General features: G+C 36.7%; 1 protein-coding gene across 1 annotated transcript in view; it reads left to right on the top strand.

Annotated features, from left to right (window-relative positions):
* The first annotated feature begins 5,063 nt into the window (after nucleotides 1–5,063).
* LOC115257779 (guanine nucleotide-binding protein G(s) subunit alpha) overlaps nucleotides 5,064–21,545 on the top strand; it is a 128,216-nt gene continuing 111,734 nt past the window's right edge. Inside the window, exon 1 of the mRNA XM_029857734.2 lies at nucleotides 5,064–5,419. The gene's annotated coding sequence lies outside the window, so the exon portion shown is untranslated. The remainder of the gene's footprint in view (nucleotides 5,420–21,545) is intronic.

The following is a 21,545-nucleotide window of genomic DNA, read 5'->3' on the forward strand; positions in this document are numbered from 1 at the left end:
TATTTTTGTGTAACTGTAAAAATACTTCCACAATTTTAATTTTGTTTCTTTGCCATTGATCATATTTTTGCTTGATTATATCATGTAAGAAGAATGTAGATATTCTAAGTCATTGAAGTTTTCATTACGAACAGTTCCTGTACCGATAGTTTTTCAATTCAAGTAAAAATATTAAAACCGGGAAAAAATATAAAAATTCCGGGAAAAAACCGGGAAATCAAAATCTGCAAGTCACTGGCCACCCTGTAATTGACTTAAATATAAATATGTTTTGAAAGAAAGTAACAACATAGCCGGCAATAAATTGAAAAAGCAATTGGATGAATAATGGACCAATTTACTAAAAAATAAAAAAATAAATTAAATCGCTAGGGTAAAAGCTCCCTAAGTGGAGGCAGTACCAATTGTGGTGGTAGTTGCAATTTATCACTTTTTTGACCGAAAAGCTTGCAAATGACATTTTTAATCGATGCATCATAACTAATTAATAACATTAATTCAGTTACGTGTTCAAGATTTGGCGAAAAATCTATTTTATACAATTATTTTCCTTAATTTTTTTGCTCCTTTGCACCTATAGTGGTGGGTCCCTGAAGAATTCAATTTATTATTAATATTTATTGAAGACATTTTATCACTTATGTTGAAGAATTCAATGGGATGCGCCACTATAGGAACCAATGTTAAATTTTACCTCCATAATAGGAACCGTGTACCTATAGTTGGTGTACGTGATTTATTAGCAAAAACTGAAATAAACAATGGTTTTTACATTTTTCCTAGCAAATTTAAGTGAAAAACTACCGATTAACGTTTTCAAACTTTTTATTTTGTGGTATTAGAAATTTTATTCAATTATTTTACTTCAACAAGCTACTAATAGCACCACTATTGGTACATTTACTCTATAACTTTTTTTCTTGTTATTAATTTCAAGTTAAGTTAAACGTTTTTCAGACCTTTTTATATGAGCCATAAATGGTCAAAATTTCAATGCATTATGTTCATTGAATCCGGAGATATAACAGCTTAAAGTTGGCTATCCAATAATTCTACCTTTTTGTAGAATCTTCATTACTTTGTGCACAATAGCGCCAACGTTTTTAAATTTTGACCACTAATACACAACTAGTTGATGAAATTACAGTATGAATTTGAGAATTGCACTTTTTAAAAAGTTACAGCCACTTGAACATTTTTTAAAAAGTGAAAATTATGCCTGTCCCGGTCATATAGTCCAGAGGCTCCCAAACTTTTTGCTATCGCGGCGCCTTTTAAAATTTTCGAAAATTTCGCGGCGCACCTACATCTTTAAACATAGAAATTTTATTATTTGCGAACAGCTCAGTTTCAGTTCAAACATTTAAATGTAAATATGTGAGGAACTTTCAGTACCATGTTTCTTCAAAATCCAAATAAAACTGAATATAAAAACGTAATTTAAAATGATTATAAACATTTTTTGTATGCGCTATTCCTCGTTACCACTAGCTACTCAGCGACATTCATTTTTTTTAACAATCAAGTTGATTTTTATATGAAAACGGCTACTTTGTAACGGGTATGGTAAGTGGGGGCAGGATGGGTCACCTAAGAAATGGATCCCTATAACATTCTGTATATAAATCGCATTTCTCTGTTTTCTACCACGACTTCCAGATACACTAGTCAGCTATGATATAAGGGTATAGAAAGGTCATAAAGTTTGAAACCTGCTTCTTGACAAACAATTGTCAAAACATGATCCATCTTGCCCCACCTCATTCCTACGGGGGCAAGATGGGTCAGCTATCAGAAATTCGATTTTTCTCCAAAAGAAAATTGTACATCATCTATTTTTTCTCTATACATCTAAGCTTCACATACGTACAGATTACATGAAAGAAGTGTTGAAACATATCGGTAGATTATTCTCAGAACTAGAATATTTTTGTTCAGGTAGCCATAAAAAAACTTTGAAAACCTATATTTTTTGTTGAAAAATATTAAAAATATGTTCACAAATTTTCAGCGCTCTAGTCGCTTCGATAATGTAGGTCACATAATAGCCTTTCTATGAAAAATAAAACATTTTCAAAAACTATGCAAACATACCGAAAAATTAGGGTGACCCATCTTGCCCCGTCTACACATTACACGTAGTTATATGGAATGTATAGCATAAGGAGTATAACGAAAAAATATTTTATTTTTTTCTGCGTAAGGAACGTAAAGAATTTTCAAAACAATATATCACTTTTTTGTGTCTCCACGTCGTTCATCTAGGAAAATTATAGAAAGATTCAAAAAATAAATAGTACGGTTGAAAACGGTACTGACCCATCTTGCCCCCTGACCCATCTTGCCCCCACATACCATACTTAAGTAACCGGTAAAATACAAGTAGCCGGTAAATCCACAATATAAAAATGCTGTGGCATAACTTGCGAACGGAATGTCCGATTTGAGTCGTTTTTGTTTTGTTCTGTTTGGTTTTACCCAAAGATGATTTATGAAGCAAAAACCACTGATAAAGTGAGATTTTTTTTGAAAATTGTTTTTTCATAAATTTTGAACGAAGACTTGTGTTTCGCTAGAGACTTGATACACCGAAAAAACGCAGTAGGCAGGACGAAGTTTACCGGGGACAACTAGTATATGATAAGACTGAGTCAACAATTCTATTCCAGGCATTTCGATTCGCAACTGCTTCTCTTCAACCTGCTGGGGAACGTCATACACTCGCCAAATCACTTTCGATCTGTTCGAAACCCTGTCGTCTTGTACCATCCGGATTTCTTACGAAAACAACCATTACAGGGTTGCTATTTGGCATTCTTGCAACATGCCCTGTCCGTATCCTTTCAACTTTGGAAACCATCTGGACGCTGGGTTCGACATTCAAAACAAACATATTGACCGGATCGGTTGAATATTATACCCCTGCTGGTACATTCGGCTCTCTACATGACACCATCTAGCGCAAATTAAACGACAGATATACGAAAGTTCATCACCCTGTCGTAATCCCATTGGAAATTCGCACGAAATAGAATGTTCTCCCGTAATCTTCACGCAGTTTTACACACTGTCCGTTTTTGTTTTTATCAATATGTTGCTTAGGGTGCCAATGAAAATCGACTTGTCGAATTTCAAAACCGGGTAGTGCTCATAAGTTTCGTCTCCTCAAAACAAGTCACCATGCAAAATTTCAGCTCAATCGGACCTCGCTAAGTGTTTGATCAAAGCGGTCGAAGTTTGGCTGTTTTAAAACACGAAAAATATCCATGTATGGATAGGTACATGAAAATTTCGAAATCGATTTTATTTTATGTCAAATGCCTTAAAAGTACATGTCAAGATCTGGTGTTATCCCATTTTGTTTTGGAAAATAAATTACCTACTTTTTGGAATATTTTTGAGTTGGGGGAGTGAAATAATTTTGAAATGGGGGATATGAATTTAGTTGCTGAAATATTCATGTCAATAGTATTTGGAACATGTCCTATATCATCGTTGCTAACTGCTAGCATATTATATGTCATATTTCGTTAGGGTGGCTCACTTATTCTGCATTAGGCTGGTCCTTTTTGTAGAAAATATTAAAAAATAAGATAATAGTATTAAAAAATCTCTTATAAAACCGTAAGTCATTTTCAATATTGAATATATATAATACTAGCTGTCCCGGCAAACGTTATCTTGCCAAGCTGTGGTGGTTTGACAACTGTGAGCTCAACATCACCGCACTCTAGATTGGTTTCATTTTGATCGTGTTGATTTCCTTCCCAGCTCATGAAAAATCAGCACTTTATCAATTTTCTTACTTTTCTAGTTGATTTTCGTAATTTTTTGTACATATAAACACAGCCACCACGAATACAAATCGGACCATGCAAGAGTCATGCTAATCGGTTTATCCGGTCTTGAGTTTTGTTGCCTCAAAGGAACTTTAAACTCATTTTAATATATATATAGATTTCATTAGGGTGGCTCATTTATTTTTAATCAGGGTGTTTTTTTAGATGGAAATTAAGAACAAAAAAAATCTAGTAAATTTACCAGTCATATTTTTGTATAGTTTAAAACCATGATCCTTTATTGACATGTAACGCTTTGTTAAGATATTCCTAGATCAACATGTGAAAAAGGCGTAACAAGCATTGCGAATTTCTGCTTATGCTGTCCCTTCCGGGCGTATCCCCAGTTATTTATGGAACCTTTTATTTTCTTTTTTAAATTTCGAATCTTTTTTTTTGTGCTTTACTTGTCTTGCATAAGGATGATCCTTTTTATAGAAAAATAAAAAAAGATAATAGTATTTGTATTTGTATTGCATTTTCCATTAGAGTTGTTCTTCCAGTTGGAAATTAAGAACAAAAAATGTTTCCATAAAATTCATCCAGATAATATGTTTCGTATAGCTTCTAACCATGTTTTCCTACAAATCTTGAAATACAAATTCTGAATCTATTTACCTTTGTACGGAATTGCTCGACCTTTTCCAAATTTGGATCACTAATACACAACTACATAGTTGATGAACTTACATTAAAAATTTGAGAATATTTGGTGCCGTTTTCGAAAAGTTACAGCTTGTTGAACATTTTTTGAAAAGTGAAAATTTTATCTGTTGCAGTTATTTATCCCCTGTATGTTTTGTATATATTAATACAGTCTCTCGGCTAAGAGCTCTATTATTTATACTTTTCATTCGAAGTCACAGATGGAGCTGTTAACTGTTCTAGGCTGCCTGCTATGCAAAAGCAAATTGATGATAAGATAAAGTAAGCGCAGCATAGCTAATATCATATATGACTGAAAATTCACCTAAACTATTTCCAAGGTGATGATGTAATCGTTCAAACGCAAAATAATTTTAATAATCTTCGATGCTGTTACATCACAGGTGTGGGTGATAATTGATTATTCGATGCAAGGAGTGCATTATGGCCATGACTTTACCAAAGTCATAGGCACAGGTTGACATCTGTGCAGTGACTGACAGACAGTGTAATTGCTCTTGAAAGCGATCGATCGATCGCTGACTTGAGTCGAAAATCACTGAGTGAGGTTTTCTTGTCGTGCAGTCAAGACACCTGGCGGCCCCACATCAGATGACAAGTGAATGAGGGAGAACACTAGCCCTGCACCCTGCGAAGTTTAGATCTAGACTACGAACAGGAACAACAGAGATAGTATAGGCTCTGCTGGCTGGCTGGCTGGACTAGACCACTGACACGGACGTCGAACGCAGGAGAAAATAAAACTACCATACCATTCATCTGATTGCAAAAATTTCTTGCTCTGTCTCCTCTGTGCTCTTGCTCTGAGTCTCGTGAAGCGCAAGTTGTGTAGCTGGTCTCGGAAGAAAAATTGAATTTTCCGCTTGCTCGTAGATTGTGATTTGCTGAACCGTGGTCGCGTTCGACGGTACAAGGTACGGAAAAGTGTTTGCCACTGGAATCTGGAACCGATCTCGGTGCTCCTCCGGGGTAGCTGGATCCGAGACGGAAAAAAGAACTCTCCCTGGTTGAAATCCATAATCTGAGTGCTGGTGCTGCTCCCTTGCGTGTGCGGGTGTACAAGGAAAAGTTGTGTGTAGTTCCAAAATCGGGTTCAAGGGAGCAGTGATTTTTTTCATCGTCGGGGTTCAATTCCTGTGTAGATTTTTTTTCTGGTTGGGGTTTGGCTTTAGTGGTGCCTGTTAGTAGTTTTGGGAATGGTTCTAATCTAGCAATATTTGAGGCTGTTTAGCCTTATGTGAGCAGTGAAAAGTGGAAAATAAGCCGAGAGGGTGTGTAATTTTTTCTTCTTGCTTCTATGTGTTCTCCTTTGGTGGTAATGCTCCTGTCAATATTGGATGTAGTTTTTTTTCTCTTCTCGGTTGGTTGAAGACGAAAAAGCAGAGTGAAGTTATTTTCAATCACCTAGACAGAAATGCATTTTGACCTCCAGAGAGTGACGAATTACGAAAAGCATTGGCATTGTTATCAGTGGAAATATCAAGTGTAAAGTTTGCAGTTGGTGAGCAGATCGAAGAAAGAGCCCAAAATGTGGAAGAAAATTGGGAAAATGGAAAATTCATAATATAGAGATATTGAAATATTAATACAAATACCTATGGATAAAGGTTAGCACCAACACATCGACGAGTGGCACCGTGTATCGACTACGCTGGCTCACCATAAGCTACACGGAACTGCACGCACACATTGGCAGTATGAAGCAGAAGTTCTCCAATATCGGAGACGTATACACAGATAAGCGGAGAGAACACTGAAGGTTGGGTTGCCTGGCGCTTGCTGATGTTGAACCCATATGGAAAGCAAAGGGTAGTCCACAATGTACTCTGTAGTGAGAAAAGTGTGATATGTGTGATATTACATTCGACTGCAGTTGCGTAAACAGGATGCTCTCGCAGGGAGGGAGATAAAGGAGCCCTTTTCTGGATGTGAGCACACAATTTTGCTATTTCTGCTGTATTCCAACGATGGATTGATTGATATTTGCTGCTGATGTTGAGTTTTTCTGATTACCCATATTGTTTACGTTTTTTGAGGTTCTCACGGAGTATTATTCCCATGTATACGGTAAAAAGATGAAGCTGTAAGTACTACGATATTAACATAAAAAGTTCCGTTTCACGGGTTTCATGTTATCAACTTTTAAATTGGTCTTAACGTCCATGTATAAACATTATATAATTTTGAAACTTGTTGTAGAAATGTTTTGTAAGACGATTGACTTTTTATCTATGATCTATTTTGAATACCATAATACATGTTTGAATTCTTATGTAGTATCTAGTATAGCACATTCGTTGTAAAAATAATTATAGCAAGTTCTCTTCCAATTTATATTTAAAAAGGTCACTTCTGTCTGAAACATTTATGAAATGATTTAGCTGTACCTTTAGCAGGACTCTTCAATTATAATGTGAATTTCGCAGCAGATTTTTCATAATTCAGACCAATCCTTCGAAAAGGATCATTGTGACAAAATAACATTGAGGCACGCTTGCTTTTTACATTTGCATTCGCATCTCAAACCTGACGACAATTGCTCAAGACATATTTTTTGTATACTTAGAGGCGAACCGGCATGGTGGTAAAAATATCCGCTATTGCTCTGTTGTTATCAGATTCTTTTCCATGTTATGAACTAAAAACTTATCGCTGTGTTTACTCACCTGTAAAGCATAAGCTAATTGTTTTCCAATTGCAACAGTGCGATGAAAATCGAAATTTCCATAGATCAAGATCTTATAAATCCCGAGGCAAATTGTTAGAATGAGAGGGAAGATAGAAAAAAATAGCACGACGTCCCGTGTCAGCTTAGTAGTCAGACACATTTTGGACGAACTAAGCTGCTCTTTTCCAAGTTGATGAACTGCAATAGTGCAATAGTTTTTATAACATTATGCGCTATCATATGAGTGTTTATGATTGAAAATCAACATGTTTCAATAGTGCAACTGTTGATAAACTATCACTTAACTGTTGTTAGTCAACTAAAATTGTTTAGATTAATTTTGATAAATCCTAGAACAAAACTTTTTATATTAAAAAAAATTGGGCACGAATTGTGGGAAAGAAAAGTGGGGTAATATGCACCCCCTAAGCAAACGTGGCAAAATAATTATGAATAAGATGATTTTATGGGTGTCTTGCGTTTTGAAAGTTAGTTAACTTATTCGACTTAAAGACGCCAACTTTTGGTGCGCGTGATATCAATTTTACCGGTTCAAATAAACAATTAAAACAAAGTGTTACGTTTTGGCTGCTGAAAAACTGTTGGGATTGGGAGCAAAACGCATCTTGAGGTGGAGCAATACGACCTCTGGCATTTCCCGCTTTGAATTCTAATGAATTACCATGCGGCTCCATCTTACTATTTTCGGCAGCAAATAAACCGATGGTAATCAATAAGTTGATGCCATACAATCAGAGTGCAATCGCTTAAGTTGTGTGCGCTTCAAATTAGACAATCTTTCCAAATGTGGAAAATCATCTTTTTCCACGCTTTTCATTCGAATATTCTTATCATTTTTGGGCTTGTCCAGCTCAAATTTACGTCTAGTTTGCTTGGATCTGACGGAACTTCATTCAAATAATGAAATAGAGTGACGGCGTTTTGCCCCGGGGGTGCGTATTATCCCAGGTTCCCCTACAGTGAATACTTGACATTAGAGACTGTTTATATAGGGCACTGCATGAAATTCTCTCCTTCGCTTTCACTCAAACATAAATTTTCTAAACAACAAGGCCAAGAAACGTCAAAATCCCATACAAATTCAAAACAGTGCAAGTGCCCTATAGAGACATGCAAACGTTACTTAACAGAAGTTCTGATGAAAAGCTCAGAACACAGTATGAGAACGATTTTGGGAAATCCTAAAGATTGAAGCAGAAACACAAAACCTAGAATATTGAAAAATGTGTGGAAACTGGAAACGTACGTTGATGATCAAGTCGGCCAAATTTTTGGATGTGAGCGGTAATGTAATCGTAGTTTCCAACTGCCCTTTACCGCACTTGTTTGTTTCGGGATTTACTCAGATATTCATTCGGAAGTTTTCTCAAGAATTCCTTCCGGATTTTTTCCAGGAGTTCCGTCCAAAACCTCACTTTCCACCTCAAATTCCAATAGAAGTTATGTGATTTCCTAATGTTTTCCATAGACCGTATCGATTTCATGTGAAATATCCAAAGAAATTTTCATCGGAAAATCCAATAACAGTTATATAGCCAAACTAATGGAAATTTTCCATGTGATATGTGATTTATTTTTTCAGTGTATGACTCATAACTTATTATTTTTTTAGAACAATACTGTGAAGTGAGCACCCCGTTCAGGATCTTCTGCAGCCAAAGGGAAGGCCTTTTGTATTGCCTGGGGAGTTGAAGCCTCCTAGAAAATATATTTTTTACAATTCTGCACTATAAAATTTGTTTTTCACTTGCCGTTTCAGTATCACTACGGCCTACTTTTCGTTACTGAATCAAACAATTGCATTATGGTTCATAATGCAACTCATTTGGATTGCATTATGAACCATAACGCATTTGTTTGATTGACAACCACGGTCTCCGGACTCGATTATCCGGGATTCGATTATCCGGAATTTTAGACTCGATTATCCGGAGTATTTTTTATTGAGATTTTTTAAATATTTTAATGCAGAAATTCAAAATAGTTGAATATTATAATACTGTGCTGAATTGATTTTGGGAGGCCTCGATTGCGTTTTCTCCAGATGTTGTCGGTTTTCTGACCTGATTGTGTTAGCTTTTTTTTAACAAGAAAAAGTGCTTTACATTCTTCATACCATTTTACAATCAATTTAAATAGGGAATCACGCCACTTGGGCGGTGGCTTCTATATTCGTCTGTTTTCCACTATAACTCAGTCAAATTTCAATCAATTGACACAACTTTTGGAGTGTGGTGAGATCGGTATAGTATCTACCCGTGTACAACATTTCAAGTCAGTTGGTTCAAAATTGACTGAGTTATAGTGGAAAACAGACGAATATAGAAGCCAACGCCCAAGTGACGCGATACCCTATCAGTTGATATATTTTAGAAACATTTACAAATTATGCCGGTGCCCGTGGGGTAGAGGCTACACGTTTGCTTCATAAGCAGATGGTCATGGGTTCGATCCCAGCCCCGGCACTTTCGTCAGTTGCTCTTTCCCCTTGAGAGCTTCTGAAACTGACCCTCTTCTGAGCCCATGGCTCAAATGCACCCGGAGACTTGGACTTGGATTTATGCAGAAACTCGTGCTTGGATTTCTTCAGAGTTTCTTCTGGATATTCCTCAGAATATTTTTAGGGATTTCTCCAGGAACTTCCAGATACCCGAACAGGAGAGAATAGGTGTAGAAATTAAACTGAGGTATGCAAAACCTAAAACAATAAATGGTGCGTGTTCTATAATTCAATAATACCTCAAGCAGTTCTCAATATCAAACCAATTACTCGATGAAGTTTCTTTGTCGATGACTCAATACTATAGCAATTAGCTTATACCGATACCGTTTATAGCAAAGAGAAACGCCAAACCATGTGTCAAACTGTCTTGTTTATTATAAAGTGAATCTAAATTTCTTGCAGATGAGGTGTAGGTGATTCCAACTTCCGCTGAGCGAAGCGATAGTCAGTCAGGTTTCAAGCGTTAATAAATGCACATGCTGCGGAACTGAACTCGAAGTGTTTTTCTAAAGATTCAGAAGCGGGATCGACAAAAAAAGTTAAGATGGGACGAAGGAATCGGAAATCTATTAGTCAAACTCCTTTGACAACAAAGGTGGAAGGATCGGTAAAGGACGAGGATGATATTGCGGACGAAGATTTGGAATCGCTGCAGAATGAGGTTATACGACGACGGCAACCAGAAGTTTTGCTGAACATGGATCTCATCAAGGCTTTGATTGCACCATATGATGGACGGGGCGACTGCGAGGAATGGATTGGAAGACTGGAAAACTTCCAGAACATGTACACTTGGTCTGGTCTGGCAACAATGACGTATGCAATCAGCCGACTGGAAGGAACGGCGAAGGTTTGGTATGACGCGCACCGCGGAGACATCTGGAGCTGGGACGATTTGAAGGTTGCCTTGGCAAACGCATTTCCTAACCACGTTAATGAAGCAAAAATTCATTTCGAGATGCAGAAGTTTGTTCGACCGAAGGAAATGCAATACGAAGTGTACGTGTACCGTATGATGGAGATGGCCAAGCCGGCGAAATTGTCAACCACTGCAATTGTGACATACATCGTACGTGGATTGAACAACACAGCTATGCAGACACGATTGAAAGGAGAATATTTCGAAGACTGTCAGGACCTCATCAACTTTATCAAGCGATACGAAGCAGCTACAATGGAAGATGAAGCTACCGAGAGGAAGCCGCTGGATTGGCGCGTGGCGGAAGGGGACATCCGATGCAACTACTGTAACAACAGAGGACATTTCGCTCGAGATTGTCGGCTGCGTGCGGCAGTTAATACAAGGAAAGCCGATACGGGAGCGGCTGCACGCCAACCGATGGTGCAAGGCCCGCTCGCTGGACCATCCAAAGAGATTGGTGTTGCTGTAATCGATGAAGGTAGGGACCAAAGCGAGTTTAAAATCGTTGTAAATAATATCGAGATACGTACAGTAGGGATGATAGACACAGGCTCACCTATCACACTGATTCACATTTCAGTTGTCAGGAATGCAGGGGTAGCTATTGAGGCGGTTAATTTTACCGAAAAATACGTTGGGATCAATAATTCGGAAATATCGTTCAAAGGCGCTGTTAGGGGGGAGTTATTCGTAGACGATGATCGATTTCCATGCTACTTTCGGGTTGTATTAGATGACACTATGAAGGCTCCCTTACCCTTGCTCGTGGGTCGAGATTTTGTTGTCAACAATGGTCTGAAGGCGATTTATGATGGAAAAATGTGGCTCGAGCGGTCCTCCCAGTCCGCCCTCGAAAATAGAAAGGCTGAAGAAGGAGCATGGTTGAAGTCAGTAATGAGTATCGGTGATTTTGATGACAATACTGGATTGGATGCAAACTGCTTTGACATTGGAGATGCAAACATTGCTGCCGATGTGATTGATGAAGTGAAACATGCTGTGAAGGAATGCTACTTGGATGCACAACGACCACAATATCCGAAGGTGTGCTTCAAAATGAAAATCGATTTGCTTAAGGAAGAACCATTCAGTTTCACAGTGAGCGTTCGGGTGTTGAAAAAATCGTCTCGGATCTCTTATCAAAAGGAATCATAAAAGAGAGTTCATCACCATACGCGAGTCGGATTTTGTTAGTGAAAAAGAAGAATGGGGAAAACAGGATGTGCGTTGATTTTCGTTCCTTGAATAAGTTAATCGTAAAAGACAGGTTTCCTATGCCGGTGATAGAAGACCACATCGACAAACTACAAGGGAAGAAATACTTCTCAACTCTCGACCTCAAAAGTGGATTTTTCCATATTCCTATTGACGAAAACTGTACACATTATACTTCTTTCGTCACCCATATGGGGCAATTTGAGTTCACGCGTGTTCCGTTCGGGTTGTGTAACTCTCCTGCGGTTTTTATGCGTTTCATCAATTTGGTCTTCAAAGATCTTATTCGTGATGGCAAAATTGTGGTGTACATGGACGACGTAATGATTGCTACAGCTACAATTGAGGAACACATCCAGATCCTTCGGGAAGTTTTGTCGATAATGAACGAAAATAAACTGGAGCTGCAAATTTCGAAATGTGAGATTCTCAAGACCAACGTGTCGTATTTGGGGCACGAAGTTGACCAGCACGGTGTGAGTCCAAGTAAACGTCATGTACAAGCGCTTGAGGATTTTCCAGTACCAAGGAGTGTCGTTGAGGTGCAAAGGTTCATTGGCTTGACTTCATATTTCCGAAAATTTATTCAAAGCTTTTCTTCTATTGCACATCCGCTCTATGAACTTGTAAGACAAAACACCTTCTGTTTTGATGAGGCCTGCTTGAAGTCATTCCAAGAATTGAAGGATAAACTTGTTTGTCAACCAGTGCTTGCCATCTATTCACCGGCTGCGAAAACCGAGTTGCATACTGATGCCAGTGCATTGGGCTTTGGTGGCATCCTTATGCAAGAGGGAGTTGATGGGAACATGCACCCTGTTATGTACTTCAGTAAAAGGGCATCTGATGCTGAATCCAGACTTCATAGTTTCGAGCTAGAAACTCTGGCGGTGGTTTACTGTTTGCAGAGGTTCCACGTTTATTTGTATGGTCTCCCAAGTTTCGATCTTATCACTGATTGCAATTCTCTGGTGCAAACACTCAACAAAAAGGATATCAACCCCAAAATTGCGAGGTGGTCTCTATTTCTGTCGAATTACAACTTCACTATGAAGCATCGTGAAAGCCATAAGATGCATCATGTAGATGCCTTGAGTAGATGTTACATGGTGGGAGTTGTGGAAGAGTGTGATTCATTGTCAACAGCGTTGATTGCCTGTCAGCTTCGAGATAGTAACATAGAGAAGATTCGTACTGATCTGGAGAAGCAAGAACATAAACTGTTTGAGCTGAGGGATGGCCTGGTGTATAGAAAAGACGGACCAAAATTACTTTTCTATGTACCGGATGACATGGAATCCAGCCTCCTGTTTGAAGCACACGAGAAAATGGGTCACTTTGGTAACACCAAAATGTTGGAATACCTCAGACGTCAATACTGGTTTCCAAAAATGAGCGAAAAGGCTAAGAAACATGTGGAAAATTGCATCAAGTGCATAATTTTTACTAAAAAGCAGACTAAACACGAGAATTACTTAAAAAACATCGACAAAGGAGTAGAACCATTTGACACAATACACGTCGATCACATGGGCCCTCTACAGGTAACACCTAGAAGAAACAAGCATATTTTTGCCGTAGTAGATGCATTTACGAGGTTCATCAAACTATATGCTACAAAAAGTACTGGGTCCAAGGAGGTAATAAAATGTCTGGAAAACTATTTCGTTCAGTATTCTGTGCCACGTAGGATTGTGTCCGACAGGGGAACATGCTTCACAAGTGATGAGTTTCGATATTTCGTTGATTCGCGTAGCGTTAAGCACGTTTTGACTGGTACCGCTAATCCACAGGCAAACGGAGCTATTGAACGGTTCAATCGGGTCATTGCACCAGTGTTGTCTAAAATTCGACAAGAGGGGGACGAACAAAATTGGGATAACTATTTGAACGAAGTTGAATTTTATTTAAATAACACTTTCTGTCGATCAGTTGACAATACACCAAGTATGGTTTTGTTCGGAGTGAATCAGCGTAGGGGCCAAGAGACAAGCATTCTGGGTGAGTTGCATGTGGAATCGAATAACGACAGGGGATTGGAACAAATAAGAGAAGCAGCATCTAAACAGTCTGTTAAAGTGCAGGACACAAACAAGAAATATTTCGATGCAAAAGTGCGTACAAATACCACGTTTAAACAAGGGGACTTCGTCATGCTGAAAAACAATCCAGTTCCTGGTGTCAACTTTAAGTTGCAGCCGAAGAACAGGGGACCGTACATGGTGAAAGAATGTCTCGACAACGACCGCTATGTAGTTACAGATATTCCAGGTATGCAGATCTCACAAAGGCCATTTCAGGGAATCTTGGGACCCAACACGATGAGCAAATGGAAGCCTTCAGTCGTTAATAAGGACCTAGATTTATCTGAAGAGATTGATCCCAGTGTATCAGAGGTTGATTCCGAAAATGAAGAGTTCTTAGGATTCGATGAGGATGAGATATTTCAAGGGCTCTAGGTCGAGGACGACTAGCGTCAGGTTGGCCGACTATAGCAATTAGCTTATACCGATACCGTTTATAGCAAAGAGAAACGCCAAACCATGTGTCAAACTGTCTTGTTTATTATAAAGTGAATCTAAATTTCTTGCAGATGAGGTGTAGGTGATTCCAACTTCCGCTGAGCGAAGCGATAGTCAGTCAGGTTTCAAGCGTTAATAAATGCACATGCTGCGGAACTGAACTCGAAGTGTTTTTCTAAAATACCTTGTCTTGGTATGATATCTAATTCGTTCCTGCTCGGGTATAGACCTTCAGAATGCTGTCCATGGATTCCTCTGGGGATTTTTGGAGATTTTTTTTTCCAGAAGTCTTCTAAGAATTACAGTAATTACCGGAGTGATTCAGAAACTTCTTTCAAACTTCTCTAAGGCCTTCAGTGATTTTTCCAGGGGCATATCAAGAAATACCTTTAAAGATTTATACAAGGACTCCTCTAGCGAGATTGTGATCGTTTTTGTATTAAGCGTGTTTTTTTTTTTGCGGAATTTACATCATCGCTTTCAGTCTACGTGTGTATCATAGACTTAGCGCAGAAGCTCTTTCTGGGTTAGAATGCTTTGTAATATAACCCGGAATGTCAACGATTTGGGAAATGTTATTTGTGATGTTTATTTTTATTTGTCGCTCAATTATGATTTATGATTCAAGCTGTCTACACTTGTTCCCCTTCACATATCATCTACTGTCTCCTGTGTGTCAGGACACAATTAGGTTTTTAAATTTAAAAAATGTATTGATTTTTTTATTTTATACGAAAGAGCACCATTTTCTGAGCCACTTATATTTTTTTCAGAGTGTTTAGAACTTTATTTTTATACCTAAAAGATTTTTTCCAAATCACCTTTTGACAGCTGGGCAACTGTTTGACAGATCCGTCCAGGCCCAGTACAAACCAGGGGGATGACGAAGGGCTAGAATCATCTACCCAGCATTGGATTCAACATGGCGTCCAATGTTTTTGTTTTGATTGCTTAATTCATGGAAAAAATGCGCTGGAAACATCAACACTGCTTCGCTGCTACATATAATATCGTGCAAAGTGATAAAGAAAGAGAAACAATCATCAAAAACAACGATTTCGTTTGAAATGTTTAATTTTCGAAACAAGCACTAGAAACACACGAGCCACACACCCGAAAATCAGGTGCAAGTTAGGGTAAACCGACCAGAAAGTGGGTACCAAAACGCGCCGTACCAAAAACGATGATAGGTAGAGCGGCGATGTACCGAGTTTGACAGCTGTGTCACCCCACTGGTACAAAATGCGACGAGGGGTGATTCGACAAATCGCTCCTATACATCTTCAAATTGATTTTTGAATAGATTCCCGGGAACCAAAATTTATGAAAGTTTGGAATTTGGCTCTGTTTGACGTGCAGATTCAGAATATCGAATTATTTCAACATCGTTAAAGAAGCCAATTACTAAGCTCCGAGAAGACTGTGATGCAGTAGGCATATCATACCAACAAAAATTAGAAGATAAAATTTTTCCGCTATAAATAGTAAAAGTACATTTCTAATACTACAGCCCTATTCATTACATTTTTTTCTCGTTCATCAAAACTGAAAAAATTAACATAAACCACACCCCTTCACCATCCCCCTTTAATTGTATTGTTTCCTTTGATAGAATCAGAATCTTTTTATGGAGTTCAAAATTCACAAATAAAAACTATGCCGATTTTGCCAGCCTAAAATACAATCAAGGTCCCACAATATTGTAAAGTTTGCCTATAACTTACGTCACGCTTCACGCGGAGAGGGGGAATTCAACATAGTGCGATGACCAATATAAAAACTTCAGGGGTCTCATTAAAACAGTATGACTAAGAGAAAAGGAAAAAAATAAAAAATAAATGTGTTAATTAATTTATTCACGTCCCCCAATTCAAATTTCTGGCTACGCCACTGCTTCATGCACAAAAATAACAAAAACATTACTTTTCCACACGTTTATAAATTCTAAATAAATATTTCTTTCGTGATTCGATTATCCGGAGAATTCGATTATCCGGAGTGATATAAAAATCAATACTCCGGATAATCGAGTCCGACCTGTATTCTTTATTAAATTTGATTATTAAAATACGTTTCGCATCGTTTAACATAAATAATGCTAAATATCGGAGTTAAGATTTACCAAAAAGTAATTGGAACAAGAAGAGCTTACTGTACTTAAAAGTTAATTTAATTTACCTTTTGTAGCTAGTTTCCATTTGATTTAAAGCGGTGTCCATAGTTTTCCGATGGAACCGAAATCATAAATGACAACTTACAAACATCATGAATGAGGTTTATAATTTTATAAATTTTCATCGTGATCTAGAGAACATGCGGCACGATTTCATGCCGCAAATTTATAATTATCAGCACTAAATATTAACAACGTAACATCGAAGCTTCTTCTTCTTCTTTATGGTTCTACGTCCCCCCTGGGACTTGGCTTGCCTCGCTTCAACTTAGTGTTCTTTAAGCACTTCCGCAGTTATTAATTGAAGGACTTTCTTTGCCTGCCATAGCATGAATTTGTAAATTGTAAGGTAAGCACAATGATACACTATGCCCAGGAGTCGGGAAAATTTTCCCGATCCGAACGGGAATCGAACCCGCTGTCTCCGGATTGGCGATCTATAGGCTTAACCACTAGGTTAACTGGAGACCCCGTAATATCGAAGCTATGTTACGGCAAAACGCGTCATGATATCATGACGATTTTTTATGGTGTGTTTCTTTAACCTAAAAATACACATTTATTGCGAAACATGACGCCTAAAACTGATCAAATGTTTTAGGTTGCGGATTCTTACCCGTAGTGGACCGCAAAGAAATCAGACGCTTGTTTAAAAAGTTATGTCCAAGGCAAAATTTTATGTCACCGTATGTATATAAGTAGTAGGGTGGGGCGGGGCAAGATAGGTCACCTAAGGATGGATCACCATAGAGCGATTCCAAGCAACAGCATCAAAATTAAGGAAATTTTTTAATTCATGATTTTCTATTCTGAACTTTGCACAGTTTTTCAGTTCCATCTAAATCGCCATTTTTCGATAGTAAATTTTTATTTTGAATCACGACTAACTTTTCAAAAGGGTGTATGTGAAAATGATTCAAAAATATTCAAAAATCTGCACAGCCAAAATGGTTCGTTCGATTGCTATGAATTTTTCAGCAAAGTTAGATAACTAAATGGTGATTTCTAAGAAAATATACACTGTGAAAAAAATATTTTTTAACATGAAAAAATATAATTTGTTGGCACTAAAACTCAAATATCTCAAAACCCTATTTTTTTACCAACGTAATTTTTTTAGGGAAGACGGTCCATTGTATTAGCAATCTACCATAAATATTTGGTGATGGTAAACTAATAAACAAAAAAGTTATAACATTTCAAACATTTCACAATTTTCACAATTGGTAAATATTTTTTTCTGTGTAAATTATTTCGGTCAGAAATTGCAGTTTGATGCTAATTTTATTGTTCAGCAAAGTTAGATAACTAAATGGTGATTCCTAAGAAAATATACACTGTGAAAAAAAACCTTTTTTAACATTAAAAAAAACCTTTTTGTCACAAAAACTCAAATATCTCAAAACCCTATCTTTTTACCAACGTAATTTTTTAGGAAAAACTGTCCATTGTATTAGCAATCTACCATAAAAATTTGGTGATGATAAACTAATAAACAAAAAAGTTAACACAATTCAAACATTTCACAATTTGCACATTTAGTAATAATTTTTTTTTAGTGTAAATTATTTCGGCCGGAAATCGCAGTTTAATGCTGATTTTATTGTTAATGGCATTGCGTGAGAAAAACAAGCTGTTTTTATTATGTATTATGTATATTATATGTACAGTAATGTTCCGATTTAAGCACGCCCTCCGCGCATCAGTCGTTTATTCATTAATTTGCTGTTACATTTGAGGACAAGTGTTTTCCCTCTTCTTCAAGATGAATGTTGAAAGCGTGTTTTGCAACGTTAAAAATATTGAAATAGGTATATATGTTGAAAAATATTTCAAAGCATTTTTTAAAAGGGGCGTGATTAAATTGTTTAAACAGATGTCGCTGATGATACGGTGACATGACTCTCTGCACTTAGCACTTCTGGCAATTTCTCAGTTGTTGTTGTTTTCGAACTTCCTGCGCTCTGCTTTACCGATGATATACAGATGGCTCGTTTGTCAAAGTCTAGACGGCAGGACGTGCAAACGCGTAAATTTATATTCAATGTGGACATTTGGGCATAACCAGTCTCTTTCTGTTTATCTATGGTGCTTTCTGTGAGATTTCGTAACTGTTTTGAACATTTTTTTCATCAAACGGTCTACAACAGAGCGTTGAGTTAAAGACCTTTGAGAAAGCGACTGTTCATGTTGTTTGTTAGATTATAATAAACAAAATCACTTATTAGTTTTAACTGACTAGTTTGGTGTTGTTTGCTTGGCTGAAGAAAAAGTTTACTATAAAATTTTTAATATCCATAGCGGTAGTATTTTTTTGCTTTTTCGTGAGCATTGTCATGGTATGTATACAGACAAACAAACGTAACACTGACGAAATTTTCATTGACCACGCCTTTAACGATCATTTTGAATCTTGGTTGTGGCTTTCATAACCAGAAGAGTGCCCCTCGTTTTTCTTTGCGTTTGACGTTTCACACTAGCGCCTTCTGATGACGATATTGCACAACGCAGTGTTTCGTGAAACATTTCCACCAGGTGGTGGTAGTGTGAACTGGGCGATGGATTTTCACGAAAATTGTTCTAGGCGTTTCGTCTGTTTGTCTGTGGTATGTATCTCTCATACATTTGTTGTTGTTGAAGTTACTCGCATTCTTCCGATCATAAAGTCTGTTCTCTAAGAGGTATTTTTTTTGCAGATAAACTAGACGTATACGCGTATATAAAACTTTTATTATACAGCTTTTGTCTTAAAAATAAGTTTAATTCCATTTTTCTTATAATCAACAGCTTTTCAACACTATCAAGGGATTTTTTCACCAGTCACGTACAATAAAAAGTATGACACTCAATATTTTTGATCATAACACTGGATCGCGTCTAAGTTTCAAATAGATACTATAGTAATTATGAATAATCAAACAAAAATATTGATTGATTGATTGATTTGTCTTTATTAAAGAGACTTTCAGCCCTTGGCTGGTTCGTCTCAAACAAAAATATTATGAAAACAACTTGTTTAATTCAGGCGGTAGCTTTTACAATAAAATCAGCATCAAAATATAATTCTAGAAATAATTTACACAGAAAAAAAAAAATGTTTTGTTGCAAAATGTAAAAATTGTGAAATGTTTGAAATGTCATAACTTTTTTGTTTATCAGTTTACCATCACCAAAATTTTATGGTAGATAGCTGATATAATGGGACATTTCCCCTATAAAATTGACGTTGGTAAAAAGATAGGGTTTTGAGATATTTGAGTTTTTGTGACAAAGATCATATTTTTTTAAAGTAAAAAAAGAAATTTTTTACAGTGTATATTTTCTAAGGAATCATCATTTAGTTATCTAACTTTGCTGAAAAATTCATAACAATCGAACAATCCGTTTTTGCTGTACAGCTTTTAGAATATTTTTGAACTATTTTCGCATACACCCTTTTGAAAAGTTAGTCGTGAGAGAATATGAAGGTTTAATATCGAAAAATGGCGATTTATATGAAATTGAAAAACTGTGCAAAGTTTCAGATATTTTTGAAATGGTCGCTCAGGATCGACTGACAAGACCCCGTGGAATTCCTCCATAACTTAGTAAATACAAATCGTATTGGTTTGTATTCGTCAGCTACTCTTTAATACACTAGTTAGCTATGCTAAAAATCGATAAAAAGTTCATTAAATACAAAATATGATGTTAAACAAGCAGTTTTAAAAAGTGATTGATTTTGCGCCGTGAAAAAAGGGCGGGCAAGATGGGTCACCTTTTAAGTAATTCACATTTTCTCAACGAAAAACGTCAAAATATAAGATTTGTTCCGCATTCATATATGCTCCATATCCATACTGAGTAAACAAGAGCTACTAGTAAACATTTTATAAATTTATTTTGAATATAAATAACTTTACAATTTGAGTGGTCCTAAGGCGACTTGAAAATTGATGTTTTTACTAAAAAAATATCAAAATTTTATGTAATAATTTTGAGCGTTCATTCCGCTTGATTGAAGTCATTTATGAGATAGTCTTGTAATAAAAAATAAATAACTTTTGAATGCTCCAAAAATACGTTCAAAATTGAAGGTAACCCATCTTGCCCCGCGACCGTTTATATGGAGATTATATGGAATGTATCGCATAAGAAAAATGGCTCAAAACCATTTTATTTTTTTATTTCCAATAAGAGTGAATATTTTTTCAATCAATGCCCCAAACTTTTGTATATTCATGCTGGTCATCTAACAAAATTATTTACATAATCAAAACATGAGTAATGCGCCCGAAAATGGCACTGACCCATCTTGCCCCGCCCCACCCTACTTTAAATGACATTAATCATATACCGTAATCCGGGGTCAAATTCATCACTTTAAACCAATATTTGCGAATAACATCAGTGCCTGTTCAAATATTGCCAAAAGAATTTCTATAAAACCAGTACCCAGTGGATCTCCATGGAACCATGTGACAGAATTTTGTTCAACAAATTTAAACTTTAAGTTAAATAACTACAAATATCAAAATATTGGAAATGCCACTTTGGGGCGAAATTGATCAGTATACAATTAAGCATCGGTTGGAAAGGAAAATTTCCTTCACCGCTTAATTTTGCTCTTCTAAAACCGAATAACGCGTCTAAAATCTTACAACTAGTGAATTTATTACTTTAAATGCAAAATTAAATTTTGAAATGTCCCCTTAAACGCCTAAAGGTAGGCAATTTCATTTAAAATAGATTTCTATCGCAAAAAATGACTATTTCTTCATAAAATGAACTTTTTATAACTATTTCATTTTCTGATTAGCTGCATTACATCCCTACCAAGGCTCCACAAAAATGTTAAAACAGAGAATTCACGGGAAGTCCTATTAGCAATTGATTGTTTAGTAGCAATGATTTCAGCTAAATGAGAAATACATTGCAAATTCATTGAAAAATAAGGCAAAACTAACTTTTTTCTAAAAAAATAAAGGCTATACTCATCTCTAGACATCTTCCTAGTATGGAATTACAATGTAGTAC

Source organism: Aedes albopictus, chromosome 3 (genome assembly GCF_035046485.1).
Source record: "Aedes albopictus strain Foshan chromosome 3, AalbF5, whole genome shotgun sequence".
NCBI classification, from domain to species: domain Eukaryota; kingdom Metazoa; phylum Arthropoda; class Insecta; order Diptera; family Culicidae; genus Aedes; species Aedes albopictus.